This window comes from Haemaphysalis longicornis, unplaced genomic scaffold (assembly GCF_048455015.1).
Source record: "Haemaphysalis longicornis isolate Haplotype H1 unplaced genomic scaffold, Haemaphysalis longicornis Haplotype H1 scaffold_13, whole genome shotgun sequence".
Taxonomy (NCBI): domain Eukaryota; kingdom Metazoa; phylum Arthropoda; class Arachnida; order Ixodida; family Ixodidae; genus Haemaphysalis; species Haemaphysalis longicornis.
The window spans coordinates 47,964,049-47,977,989 of NW_027526233.1; positions in this window are offsets into that span (position 1 = coordinate 47,964,049).

Consider the following 13,941-nt stretch of genomic DNA (forward strand, 5'->3'; position numbering starts at 1 on the left):
TTAGGTTGTCTTTTTTTTAGTTACTTAAGCTTGTTAATATTCACCAGCCCCCTGGCGGAAATACCCTAGTTGGTAACTTTATTTCCCATGTTTCTGTCTGCAATTGAAGGGTACCTAAATTCGCCACAAGTAAAAAGTATAAAAACTGTTATATATTTACAGCGCAAAAAACGCAACGCAAATAGAAAAATGGCGGGAAAAACGATTGCTTTGCCCGTTTTCTTCTGTGGTTGTGTTTTATTGAAAATCGTCTTCCTGTACGCTTGGACTGAGTCTTTAAAGTTGACCTTGTGACAATTATTGGCAGTTTTGGCATGCTCGCAGGAGTTTCTGCGGAAGGGTTCTCCACAAATTGTGTTGCAATAGTCCCTTAATGTCAAGTCGAAAAATACAGGGAAGCTTTCAAGGAAAGCCCGGACACCCTCAAAATGGCTGCCACGGCTGGCAGCGTTCCCTTTACAATGCCTGGTAGTGAAGGTTCACAGTTCAAAGTAAAAGTTCGGGGCGTTGAAATAAAAGTGAACTCTAAAACGCGAGTGTTGGAGCGTGAAAGGGTGATAATAAAATCCGTAAATTTTTCACGTACTCGCAACACTTGTATGGCGAAGCTGTTGTACGTGAGAATTTGCGGAATACATAGTTAGGTTAAGTACATTGTTTATTTGAATTACTGCGATCTGAGTAATAATCCTTATAGGCATCGAAGAGGCAGTCGTCTTCTTCCTGGCGAGTGGAGGATGCCGATTCCTCGTCAGTATTGTATACTTCCACCAGCTCAACTGGCAAAGCTTGGATTACATTGAGCAAGGCTTGAACCATAGCGAAGCTGCAGGGTTTCTTTATACGTGAGAATTGAAAATCACCGCACCATGAATAACAAGTTTGAAATTACTTCTTTATATGTGCTGTCGTTGCTTTTCACTGTGCCATTTTAGTCATCTTCAATTGCATCGATATTGATGTAGTCCACATGCCAAGCATTACACGCACGGCATCGCGTGACAGCAGCTTGGGAGGGTTTCTTTTGGTAAAGCCACTCCGAGAGCTAGGCACTCGGCGGACGCAGCGAGGCACGACCTCACGAACTGTGGGCATTTATTGCCCCGCGTGGTTTCTTCCAGCTTTTTTTTGCTAAAGCCTCTGCGCGTGCCGGGAACACTCGGCGGTCGCGTCGAGGTACGGGCTCAAGAGCGCCCACAATTTCTCTTGTATTTTTTTCCTCAAACATTAAATTTACGGCTTGTACAACGGCTCCGCCGCTGTTAAAATGTTAGTTGAATGTTAGTTTACATCAGGATTAAGCCTCCATGAACTGTTGTAAATAAGGAGTCATGTATTTACCCGATGTCGGTCGTGAGGGACAGCCAGATTAAGCCACACAGAAGCCAAATGTTCTAAAGCAATGCTTTACTACTCTCGTTCAGCTGTTTCACCGCCACAGTCATTGTGAGATTCATTTGATTGCTGCTGTGCTGTATATTTGGCAACACATCACGTGACTCCACAAGCTGAGGTTCACCGACGGCCGTGTACGCCGCTGCGAGAGCTCGCTGCCGGCTTGGCGTATGCACTCTCCGCAGTTGGTTTACCCATGACCACGTGACCCGCTACGAGCATTCGAGTTTGGCCAGGAATAAGCGCGAGCCTCTGCCGTCTTGTCTCAGCTTTGCGCGGGAGCCGGAGGTTTTCAGCAGTCGTCGGCCGGTGGCGTCTGATCCCCCCGGGGTATGTTCCGGTGAGCGGTTCGGCTCGCAAAACGCCGGAAGCGGGATGCCAACTGTAGGCAAAGCTATCCCTAGAAGGAAGAGTATAATGAAAACAGCTAAATGAAATGCTAACAAAGTGTAACAAAGATTTTCCAAAAAAAGCCAAGCTTTCGCTTGGCATTTCCAGGGTTAGCTCAGCAAAGCCGCCGGCATTATTCCTTCTTCGTCGATAGGCGTCTCCGTGGTTGTGTTCTGCTGTTAACTTCATTCCGTGAGAATATTTTCATTTTTATTCTTTGACGCTCTAAACTGCGATACTATCAAAAATCATAAAAATACACTCCAAATATAACTGTATCCGCCAATATAATTTACAAGGGTATGCTGAACAGCGTAGCAGGTGCACAACTGTTGCTCCTGGTTAGTTTCCACCGGAGTGCCACAGCTTTCTTATGGCGTCAGTTCTGACCCCTTGCCGTTTCCTTCAAAACACCTAACGCTCTCATATTGTCACCTTGTGGCACCTTTATTTTTTCATAGGGACCATGTTTGCGCACTGGTCAGACGAACAAATTGTGTAATCACGCTCTCAAAGCCGAATCTATTGGGAAACACACGGGACGCGGATCTTTACGTCTTTGGGATAACTCTGTCATAGCTGAGACGTATAGATGCGCAATCTCCTCATATGTCAGCTCGCCAGATGAACTCCCTGCTGCAGAAGCTGTGGACGGGACGTTAAAGGCAGACGCTATATCACCGTCACAGACATAATCAAAGAGCCAACACAATCCTTCATAACACGGTTGACTGTATTGTCTTTGATGTGCATAGTGGCCCCGTGGTAACGACAGCCGCCTGCTACGCTTAACGGAACCTTCAGTGTTCTGACGTGATTGTTTGGTCAGCCTCCTATTTCGTGCAGGAATAACCACGATCAACATTCCACATGCTACAAAACATTACCAACACGTCTCCGGACGGAAAGAACGCTGTCAAATGCATTCCTATAGGAACGTGATCTCAGAACCGGTATGAACTAATGTGTCTTCGTTTCATCTATACCAAGATATTTTAACCTGCTCTTACTTCCTCGCGACAATGAGTTATCTCGGTGTACGAATAGCTGATAGTATTTTATATAGTAGAATCAATTGTTTGCGGCTTCTAAACTTAACAAGAAAGAAACAACGGTGAATAAAGAGCGTAGCAGCGAAGGGGGCGTCATATAAATCGGAATGAATTCCTTCATATCTTTATTTAAACACAGAAGCAAACAATCCCGACATTTTTATAATGTACTTAACAGCGGCGCTTTCAGAGAGATCGTCTTGATTGCTGTCCCGGCTGGTACCGTGTCAGGCTTTCTCTGGCCCCGCGATTCAAGTCAGCGAGGTAGTCGCCCCAAAATCTACTTTGTTTTCAATGCGACGCGCAACACAATTTTCTTATGAGCAACATTACTTACAAAGCGCTAGTTATGCGCTATTTTCGTAAGCGAAAACACCTAATCATCTACGGTAAAAATGCTGTTTTAGTATGCGGTGCTCTTGCTTTTATTTTGCTGCTTCGAAATCTATAAACCATACCCCAAATATTGTACTCTCATTCCAACCAAAATAATATTCTGTCGGAGCGCACCATGAACCACGTGATTCGAAATGATAAAGCAGCAAGCCCTTAACATGTCGATCAATAAACTCGTCCACGACAAAATTCCCGCGAAGACAAACGGGACGTGTCCGGCGCAACGAGAAGGAAAGCTACCAACATGTCTTGTGAACAGCAGTAAAACGGCCGTGAGCGTATTACGCTTCATGCGAAGTAAATTTCTGACCTTCGCCTCTCTTGGCAGTCAACCTAATTTCCTTCTAAAACTTGTTTACCTTAAAACAACGGCTTAAGGATGCTGTAGAAAAATCCCATCTAATTTTTTGTGTAAGGCCATGCTGCGGAGAGCTCTTATTAAGCTTGCGGAGTCGTGAGTGTAATAACCATGCCTGTTCCCCTGCATTGAAAAGCCAGCAGATTTGGTCACGCTTATGTTGTGTCAGTCCGCCTTTAGATACCTGGCTACTCCACAGGATGAAGAACTATTCCTGCATCTCGAAAGAATTCTCTATAACGCGCCACATCATTACGCAAAAATTAGCTGTGTTAGCTGTGTTATGTGTGTAGGTACGCAATGCTCAGTGAAGATCAAGAAAGGATGCGGAAGCTGGGCCAAGGTTTCGAAACATTTTGCACTTCACAATTTGGGATTTTGTTTCGCTTTTGCGTTCAAACTCACTGTCTAAGGCACCCCAAGAATACGAAAATGACATTTCTAACATATTGCAGTTGGTCAGAATTTTCTTCCTCATCGCACAACAGGAATGCGTTGTCACTTTCTCGTTCAGTGGAGCTTTAGAGGGTTTGTTCGCACCGGAAGTCACAACCATCGAGGCAGAAAAAAATTGAAATTGAAAGAAATTCCTCAGACATGCAATTGTACTTTCCAGCACAATGAACAGCCTTGACAAGCTAAATAACAGAGGCCACTGAACTTAAATTTTCACCAAAAAATTGGCCGCGTATCTGCTCATTTTGTTGCAAATGTCGTCAAAAGACGATAGTCTTTATCGGCTATTGCGAAGTAAATGCCTCCCTTCGCTTTGCCGCTCACCTCTCATGTTGTTTCTCTTGCGTCGCGCTCCTCCCAAGGTAAAGACGCCAAAGGTTTGCCTATATCATTTTAAATTTCCCGCGTTCCACTGCTCCAAACCGGGTGTCTCGATGCGAACGCTGCTGTACGGCGGAGACGCGCGTTAATCGAGGCGCCCTACTTCAACGTTTATAGAACCGCGTTTCCCTACTCCACGTGCGTTGCAAGCAGAACGTGGAACCTATCTAGTGGAACCTTGCGTAACTGCTGGCGGTTGATTTCTTAAAATGGCGCAAGAAGCTATAGTGGGGCGGGCGACAGTAGGCGACGGCGAAGTGAATTCTTTTTCTGCAGTTCATGAAGTATTTAATTTCGCAAAAGCAAGCATGTTTGATTTTTTTATAAAGGAACACTGCAAATATCACTTCTGTATTGATTTGCTGTCTCATATTTGCGTAATGTCTTGTTTTTCTTCAACAATGTTGACAAGTATGAACCTTACACCGGACATAGACGGGTAGATTTAGCTGTGACTATATAAGTCTAATGGGCAGGCATTGTTTTGCTTTGGCCGGGTGGCTGAATCGAGTCACAGACAGACAGACGGACAGACATACAGACATACCAAAATTTCTGGGTTTAAGGAGCCCAAGAAAGACTATCGTCTTTAAAATACTGATTAATATTGGGGGGCACCAGCTTAGCATCGTTGGAACCGCAAAGCTTTACAATGTCTCATCTTTAAAATTTGAAAAACTGCGGGGAGGGAACTAGATATTGTTACAAAAGTTCGTTTTGCAAGGTACTTGTTTTAGGGTTATTTCACCGTGGTTTCGCATATTCTTCAACGTTCTCAAATATCATTAATTAGGGAAAATTGATAGCACAAAATACGAGAGTAAATTTCTAAATTTAAAAAGAGTATTTATTTTCTTGTCACTCACCCCGCTGGCTCAGTGGCTGTGCGCTGTGCTGCTGATCACAAGGGCACCGTTTTGATCTTATGCGCAGATTTCTAACGCTACGCTCCGCATCGCCCCACGTTACATGTCTCTTCGTGGCATTTACAACGGTGGTGATAGGCTGTGCCGCGAACATCACGTTTTCTAAAGCATCTGCAGTCAGCGTTATTAAATAAAATAACTAGAAGTGAGTTTACAAAAAAATACGGATAGAAAAATTAACTACTTTTGCTACAGCTCGAGCGTACGCGCCAGCGCCTGTGCATAGAACTATTCCACGACTAACTGCTCTGCTACTCATCACTCAACTTTCCCTGAAATAGTTGAACCATTGAACCACAGAATTTGAACCATTTCCTCTTGCACATACTGTACATTCCTGTTAATGTCGAAATAAGGTGCAAAAGATAACACCATTTAGGCACATCGAGCAATTTCCCGCTGTTTGGGACTCAAACCACACCGTATTGCCCGTAAACCCTTCTTTCCCATGGCCTCAACAACTCACTTCCTCCCCGTTTTCTTGTTGAAGTGCAAGAGTGATGCTGGCGCCTAAACTGTGTAGTGACCGCCGGTACTCGGGAATCCAAATAAGGGGGTTGTGAGATCGCTCATTTTCTATGCTCGTCCCCCTAAGCTGAAATTGTGAAAACAAGTCCCCGCGTATCATACAAATGGTCTTTTAAACACAATACTACTAACAGAATCAGTAGTTGCTGGACAGTTGGCTAATATGCCAAAATATAAATTTGGGTATTCCCTGTATACCCATTTCTCTGAAATACACTGTGGGCCAACATGGCTTTATTGCTCGAAGACGCGCATGAACAAACACTGTCTGTAGTAGAAAGTTGGTGTGAAGAGTGGCAGCGCACCATTTAAAGACCGCGCCGCTATTGCCACGTTGACGCCGATGAAAATGATCACGAAGAGAACGGGCAGTCCCGCGCTAGCGGTTGGGATACTAAAGTAGCGGCCAGGATGCACCAAGTACTGCAGGTGGACGCTATCACTGGTTAAAGGGCGCCGGGCCGCACGAGATAGCGAGGATACACGACGGTTAGGGGGCTCGATTCAGACGTGGAGTCCAATGGTGCTTGTTGCGTGACAAACGGTGAGCCGGCATTAGTGAGCGGACCGGAAGCTTCGACACATGAGCCTAGCCTTCCAATTGCAGTGAGTGTAAATACACTCACTGTAAATGATGTAGATAATATCAAAACACTAAAATTTACGCTCAGTATTGTAAATACACTCACTGCCGTGGATTGCTGTTCATAGGACAAGTTCGTGGTGCTCTTTGTGCCCGGGACGTCCCCTTTGGCATAACGGTAGATTCATTGTAGACGAGCCAATCGATCGACATATTGCCTGCTTGTCTCCCTGTTATTTTGAATCACGTTGGTCAAGGTTTTCAAATTTCTAACCTTCGAATCTTTTCGCAGTCAAATTTACTTTCATTGTAGAAACATTTTACTTTAGAACAATGGCTTCAGGATACTGTGGAAACATCCAATCTCATTTGTTTGTATAAGGCAGGCTGCGGAGACCTCTTATGAAGTTTCCAGCGGTGTGAGTGAAATAACCATGCTTGTTCTTTTACAAGGGCAAGCCGGCAGATTTTGTCAGGCATTGGTCGGTGTTATATGCACATTTACATACCTCCGTATGCTACAGGAGAAGAAACTATTCTTGCATCACAAAATCATTCTCTATAACGGGCTACATTATTGCGGTCGTTTTTTAACATCAATTGTAGGAGCAGAAGGTGCAGTGGCAACAAACATTACACGCAAATCATGGCAACACGTGTAGCGTTAGCTGTGGAGTACGCAAGGCTGAGTCAAGCACATGAAAAGATGGGGAGGTTGGGGCAAAGGTGCGAAAACATATCCAGTTGCGTAGCTAAAATATGCCTGGATGCGCATGGCGTTAGCTAAGGTTCAGCTGGTTCTTCTTAGCTTTCCTGGTTGTCATGGATTCGCTAGATTATAATTCTTACTGCTGCTTCAATGACAAACACATGGTATACACATGTATATGTGTTACGCTGGGGCAGCGTCACCAATTACGACGCCTCTGCAGCGTCACCAATCGCCCCATAGCCAAGCTGGTTCCACAGGCGCACGCCGGTGTTGCCGCGACGCAGGAGCCATCAGTTTTACACCCGGCCACACCTCGCAAGCAATCAATTTGACCGGGCCGCCACGTGCGAAACGGCGGTCGGCGAAGGCACTTGGTGCGTGTTGTGTGTTAGAGATGCCGGGCAGCGAGCAATGTCCTGTGCGCCGTGTGACGTCACTGCTCCTCGTGCATGCGGACCTCGGCTCTCCAGGAGCCACGCGAAACTGTTCAACGTCGGCCAGTGTAGCTCATGCTACAAAACTTTGCAGCTGGACTATTCAGAACGTTTTCGCTTTACGTTCAAAGTGAGTGTCTAAATCTCTCCAAGAATAAAACATACGTTTTGTAAGATATTGCATTTCGTGACAAATTGCTTCCACATCCCACAACAGTAATGTTTTGTGGCCTTCTCGTTCAGCGGAGAAAAAAAAAGGCGACTTTGCTCCGGAAGTCCTCACCATCGAGAGGGAGAAAAATGGAAAGAAGGCCTGAAAAGCTACTTTATTTTTTCTACACAAACCACTGCTTTGAAATAAAGAAAAGAGTATCAACGCTAAAGCAGCTTACACACAAACTTGGAGTTCTTCACTCGAGAAACCGGCTGATTTCGTTTGTCACCGCAGTTTCCACCATTTTCTATCTTCAAGACATGGGGAAACCGTGGTTTAAAAATGAGAAATTTCCTATATATTTCTACTTGCGCGTTAACATAGCTAGGGCACTTTTATAGTGAATTGTTCATGCTTTCACCCGTACCTAAATGCTGTAATTCCAAAAAACCGATAGTAGGATCTACAAAACTGATTTTGTAAACTTGAACTACAGCCTTTCAGTTGTGTTTCTGTAACACAGGCTACAATTTTACCGACCGACTGTGTGAAATAATTTTTATACAGGCATTGCTCCGCTACGCCCTTGTTTTGACAAATCTGGGAATAGTCGTTTTTTTTTCGTTTATTTCATAGGCTCAGTGCTTAGTAGACACTAAGGGGTCCGATGTATACCCAGGAAACTCGGTTGGCCTCCCGGATATAGCCCAGCAAGGATCGGTACGCAGGAGCATGGAGCCAGCGATGATAATGCGTGTCTTACCGACAATTTAGTCCTGCTGCCATTAAACATTTCCTCCGAATGTCCTTACTTCCAGGGGATGTCCAGATAAGGAGGTGAATGTCCGCCGGAACCGTTTCATTGGATTAGGTTGGACATTTCCCATGCCTTCGGTAATTCCTTTTCCATCCAATCGTGCGGGCGGCAGTAAGAGCCCCACAGAGTAGAATCCTTCGTAGTACAACCTCCTCCCTCCTGATCAGGTTGTGGGGGAGGAAAATCGAATACGGAGAATGAGAGCACGCGTTCGACGTCGAAGATCCTCCTTTGCAGCCATTCTTGTGGCCCATGGGTCACTTTGAAGCTGGGCGGGGGATGATGGTGTCGGGCAGTTGTGTGACAGGAAGTCAGCCCCTTTTTTTCTGCAAAACTGCTGTGACTAGGAACCCTTGGCACAATCACCTTGGATGGTATTATGCTGTATAGCTGGTATATACGTTGACAGATGATGGTGGTCTATGCAACTTGAGAGAGTGGATGACTTGTATAAAATGGGTACGAAGGTTGATATTTGTTAAGGTTCCATTGGAAGCGGCTGCACACAGCAGGGCGTCATGTAAATCCTGCAATTCCTGCAGAATTGGGGCGTAAGTGGCAGAGGGGCACGGAATACAGCCTTCGATGCTGGCATGAGTGGGGCTGGCCTACGCTGTGACTCCATGCGTTTCTGTGCATGAAGCTTCGGTGTAGAGGAGGCATTGACAGTCTGGGCGCGGGTTATTTGGGAGGGGAGAAAGCTGTACTTTACCCTCCTTGGTCCGCCTTTTCTGCAGATGGCTTGTTTTGTTGGAGGTTATAATAGTATAACCCCAGGGTGGAAGCTCATCCTGACTTTTCGGAGGAGCCAAGGTGCGCGGGTTGAAGTGGTTGTGCAGTGCATGGCCGTTCTGTAGGCATGCATGCTTTGACAGTCGCAGAAATTGGCATTGATTTATCAGCTCGTCAATTGTGTTGAGCTGAGCTTGTTCCTTAAGGACCGGTATTGGGGTGATGCGAGGGAGACCGGTGATGGCTCACACGGCTTCTCTATTATTAGCTTCCAGTTTAGCAATGTTGAGAAACTGTTAGACGCTCAAACTTGGCTTAATAAACCAATCGTGGTTGGAGCACAGCACATGCCAGCCTGTGAGCGCCCTCAGTTCTTGCACTTACCATTTTTGGTGCAATGCGGCGGATTAGGCGAATGCTACTTTTCGTCATTTGCCTCACTTCTTTCAGTCATGCTGTATCGGTACCAGCCTGGCAAATATGCAGGGCCAGAATACGGAGCTCTGTTGCTACAGCAAGATGATGAGCGCCAATTCGTATAGATTGAAGGTGGAAGGCGAGCTTCTCGCGGCCAGCTTTATTAGCGCCTGTCATGTACTTCGCGTTCTTGGCGGAGACAGTGAGACCAACCTTCGCTGCAAATGTCCGGATAATTCCAAAAGCCTTCTGCGGCGCTGTGTACTGTAACTGTACGTTTTTATGTGTCAACCATACTAGAACATTGCTGGCGTAGTTGAGGAAGCGAGTGTGCTGCACAGTGTCTATCTGCCACGCTAAGTGAATAAATACAATATTATAAATTATGCATGACAGCTCAGCTACCTGGGGGACACCAGGCAGGGGGACACCAGGTGGGGGACACCAGGACAGTAGTACCGGCTTCCCCTTGCACACGGAAATCGAATGTCCGCTTTTTTAAAAAAGGTGTTGGCATGATCAACCACAGGACGTTGGAGACCCAACACAAACATAGCTCGTATAATAGCATCGTAGGATAGATTACTATACGCCTTTGAAATATCGGTCGCCATTATGGAAGGATAGCATCGTTGGCCTTTCCACTTGCTAGCCACGTTGCTGTAGGAGGAGTCATTGAAGATGTCTTTAGATAACATCGGCAAACCATCTTCTATGACAAGATAAGGAGGAAACCCGATTTTTGCTGAGTTATATTTGCGATGCTTCTCCAGCCACTAAGAAAGACGGGTCGCTAGCATTCGGTCTGCTAATTTGCAGATGGTAAGTGTCAAGGAGGTTGGGCGGAGATTTCCTAATCGGTTTGTAGGGTACGGACGAGGATAGGTTAGGAGGAGGATCGATGGGGTGGAACAGTTGCGCGCTTCTGTATGACAAAAATGTTAGGAGTTCTGCTGAACTACCTGATTCGTGGAGTGGTCAAATACATTGGTTGGTTTTTATGACATTTTTTCATTCCGTAACTCGAATGCAAGGTTTTGGGCCTTTCCAAAATCAATGAGGCGTTTTTCGGTGAAGCGTGTGCGGCCTGAAAGATCTCCACCGACGCTATAGCCGGAGATTTGAACTTGCTAGCCACGCTCAATTTCTTATAATTATATTTGAAGTACAAAAAGTTTCCAACAATTGGCCGAAATTTCTTTGGTTGGAAGGACACAATGCAATGAGCACGCTTAATTTCACGGGGCTGGAGGTTTACTTTAAGGAGACGATAATATCAGTTATTGTCTTTTCACTCTCAAGCCAGTTTTCAACATCCTGGTATTTCACTCCTTAAAAAACGACGTTGCGTCACCTCGAATGGATTTAGCCATTGTTAGCCTGGCCAGTTCGCATTTTAAGCTCATTTGGGCTTTCATTCGTAGCTGTCTGGATCTCACTGATTTCGCACCTTATAGCTTCGATAGACGAATAGGTTGCCTCGATCTCGTCTAGCCGAACATTTATTTCGGCAAATGTTTTGTCATGATCATGCAACTTCATTTTCACAGATTTAAGCTCCTGAAACAAGGCTGTCTGACCGGATTGTAAAAAAATTAGTATGTTTATCATTTCGATTGGGGCATCGGTTAGGACATCGTCGGGAGGACCGGGATCGGTCTCAATATCACTGGCTAAGCCTAAAAGATCACGTAAACGCATGCACAGTGATACACAATGTCACAACTGCAGCCTGGACTCGACAGCACGAGAAGGCCGCGGTTACTACTTCGTTTTCTAAAAAGGCACTCAGTGTTACTTACCTGCACGAGAGCGCTGCGGCGAAATTTAGCACGGCCCATCTTGGTGACGCTCTCGAGCCCACTGAATTTTTCCTGCTTGGTCGTGTTGGCGAGCATCAATAGAACAGAGTACTTTAAATGCGCCACTCTTTCGTACTATTTATTTGCACTCTTTTTGTGTTATTTGCCTATGTGAAAGCATTTAAAGATGTATTTTAATAAAAACAATTGCGTTCTGACTTTTAAATTTGTATTTTATATTTTTTGGGTTTTTTTGTGCCGGAACAAAAAGGCCTAATTTTTCGTTGTTTTTAGCCTCATATGTTACGGTCTGAGCACTAAAGCACACTGTTCGTTAAGCTACAGCCTTGCGCTCCCTTTGAACTTGCTAATAATAGGTGAGCGATGAGCCGGTATAGCTGATAAATACCCTTGTAAGCATGCGCTTGGGAGGACAGTCTTTGCTGGAAACAGTCCCTCAAATCAATGTCAAAGTTAACATTCTTCACGTTTCTTGATCCCAAATACTGGCGCTTTTAGAAGACTTCTCCGAGCCATGAAACACTAAAATACGAATTGAATGAGGGACACAAACACGTACTATTCCGCTACAATTCCGGAAGGTGACGTCACGAGCTACCCGAGGCATCTTAATAATCTCACCGCGATATCGCCGAGCCTACGAGCTGGGCAAGCTGAGTTGCTTTGCGTTAAATGTGCTGCTTGCGATCTATATCCCTTGTATCCCCAGGTTTGTTGAATTTCGTTGTGTCGAACATAGCCACGTAACCGAGATGAAGAGCAACTTTTAGGACGCGATGATCGTAGTGACAAGCAACTTAGTGCGATTCTAATACAGTTATTCTTTCTTTGCGGCGGCTAAGAACTCCACTCTTCCACCATATGTGGTACCGAAACCCGGGAACGAAGTCGGAGCTACGAGATCGGAAGATCAACTCCCGAACGAACTGAAAGCGTTCACTGTGTCTACCAGTCAGAGGCAAGCAACGCAGCATGCACAAGGTGAAAGAATGGAGAACGGCTCCTAGGCAGCAAAACACCAGGCTCATTAATGAAGCTAAGACGGTGCTGGATACCGCGGATGTAAAAACGTTGGGTTCACTCATAGAGCCGCTGCAGTCAAACAATGATGCGTTGAGTAGGTGGAATGCGTAGGTAGAAGACGCCATACCCTTCCCAATTTTGCGGATGAGTTCGAAGCAATGGTGAGATAAGAGGACGCCTCCAAAGGCATGCTCTGCAAGCTTAAGGGCAAGGAGAAATCCCTTCGGAGTTGTCCACGCCTGCCTGGATCGACAGCCCCAGCTACGGCGGTGAATTATCACAGTGACGAGCGTCATCAGCATGGAGACTCTTTGAAGCTCCCGACGCTGCAGCTGCAAACCTTCAACGGCGAGTTGTGCCAGTGGCTCAGCTTTTCGACGCAGTTCAAGGCAGCCGTCCTCGAAAACACCAGCCTGAACAACGGCGAGATATTCCACTACCTTCTGTAGCTGCTGGGTGGAACAGCTGCCTTATTCATTACCGGGCTGCAACCGACGGAAGATTGTTACCTAGACACCGTGGAAATTCTTTCGCGACTCTTCGGTGACACCCGCGGCATTGTGCAGGAGCATTTAGCGCAGGTTCGAGTCCTTCCTGAGTCGTTAAATTTCGTTGTGTCGCACATAGTTCGCACCGATCAAGCCTTCGAGATGAAGACTGCTGCCGTCGGCGGAGCAGCTGCGCCACCAGCGTCCTTTGACTGTGAGCTTGACGCGCTTTTAACCCACCTTCTTATTAAAGTAGAATGCCGAGAACGGAGTGGGGTGGAAAGCAAGAAGGAACAAGCTCGGCCTAAATCACGAGATGGGAAGGAAGGTTTGTGCATGCTTTCAACGGTGGCGGTGCTCAATTTTAGCACCTCAGTCGAGTCCAAGTGCCTGTTCTGCGACTCCGACCAGCATTCCATGCCGCAAAGCGACAGTAACATCCTTCACAAGGATCGAATGAAGAAGTTGGCAGCAGACAGACGATGCTTTCGGTGTACTTTGAAAGGACTTTTTTCCAAAGAGTGTCGTCGCACTGCCAAGAGGGGAAACTGCAGTGGGCGACATGTAACATCGGTGTGCAATATTACCTGGCAGCCCGAATGAACTCACAGTACCGATAACGTGAAGAAGTTGGATACCAATAGCCTTTACTCCTGCAAACTACCCATTTTAAACACGGAAATACTGCTGCAGACTTGTCGGCTCTGGATTTATCGGCGTCGGCAATGTGCGTACGTCCGTGGCATCGTGGATGGGGGAAGTCAGCCCTCTTTTATCCCCAAAGATATCTCCCGTAACCTTGGGTTACGGGATGTTGGGAAGACCAGCTTGCAACTCAACATCTAGGGTCAGGATACTTCAGCAACAAAGGAATGC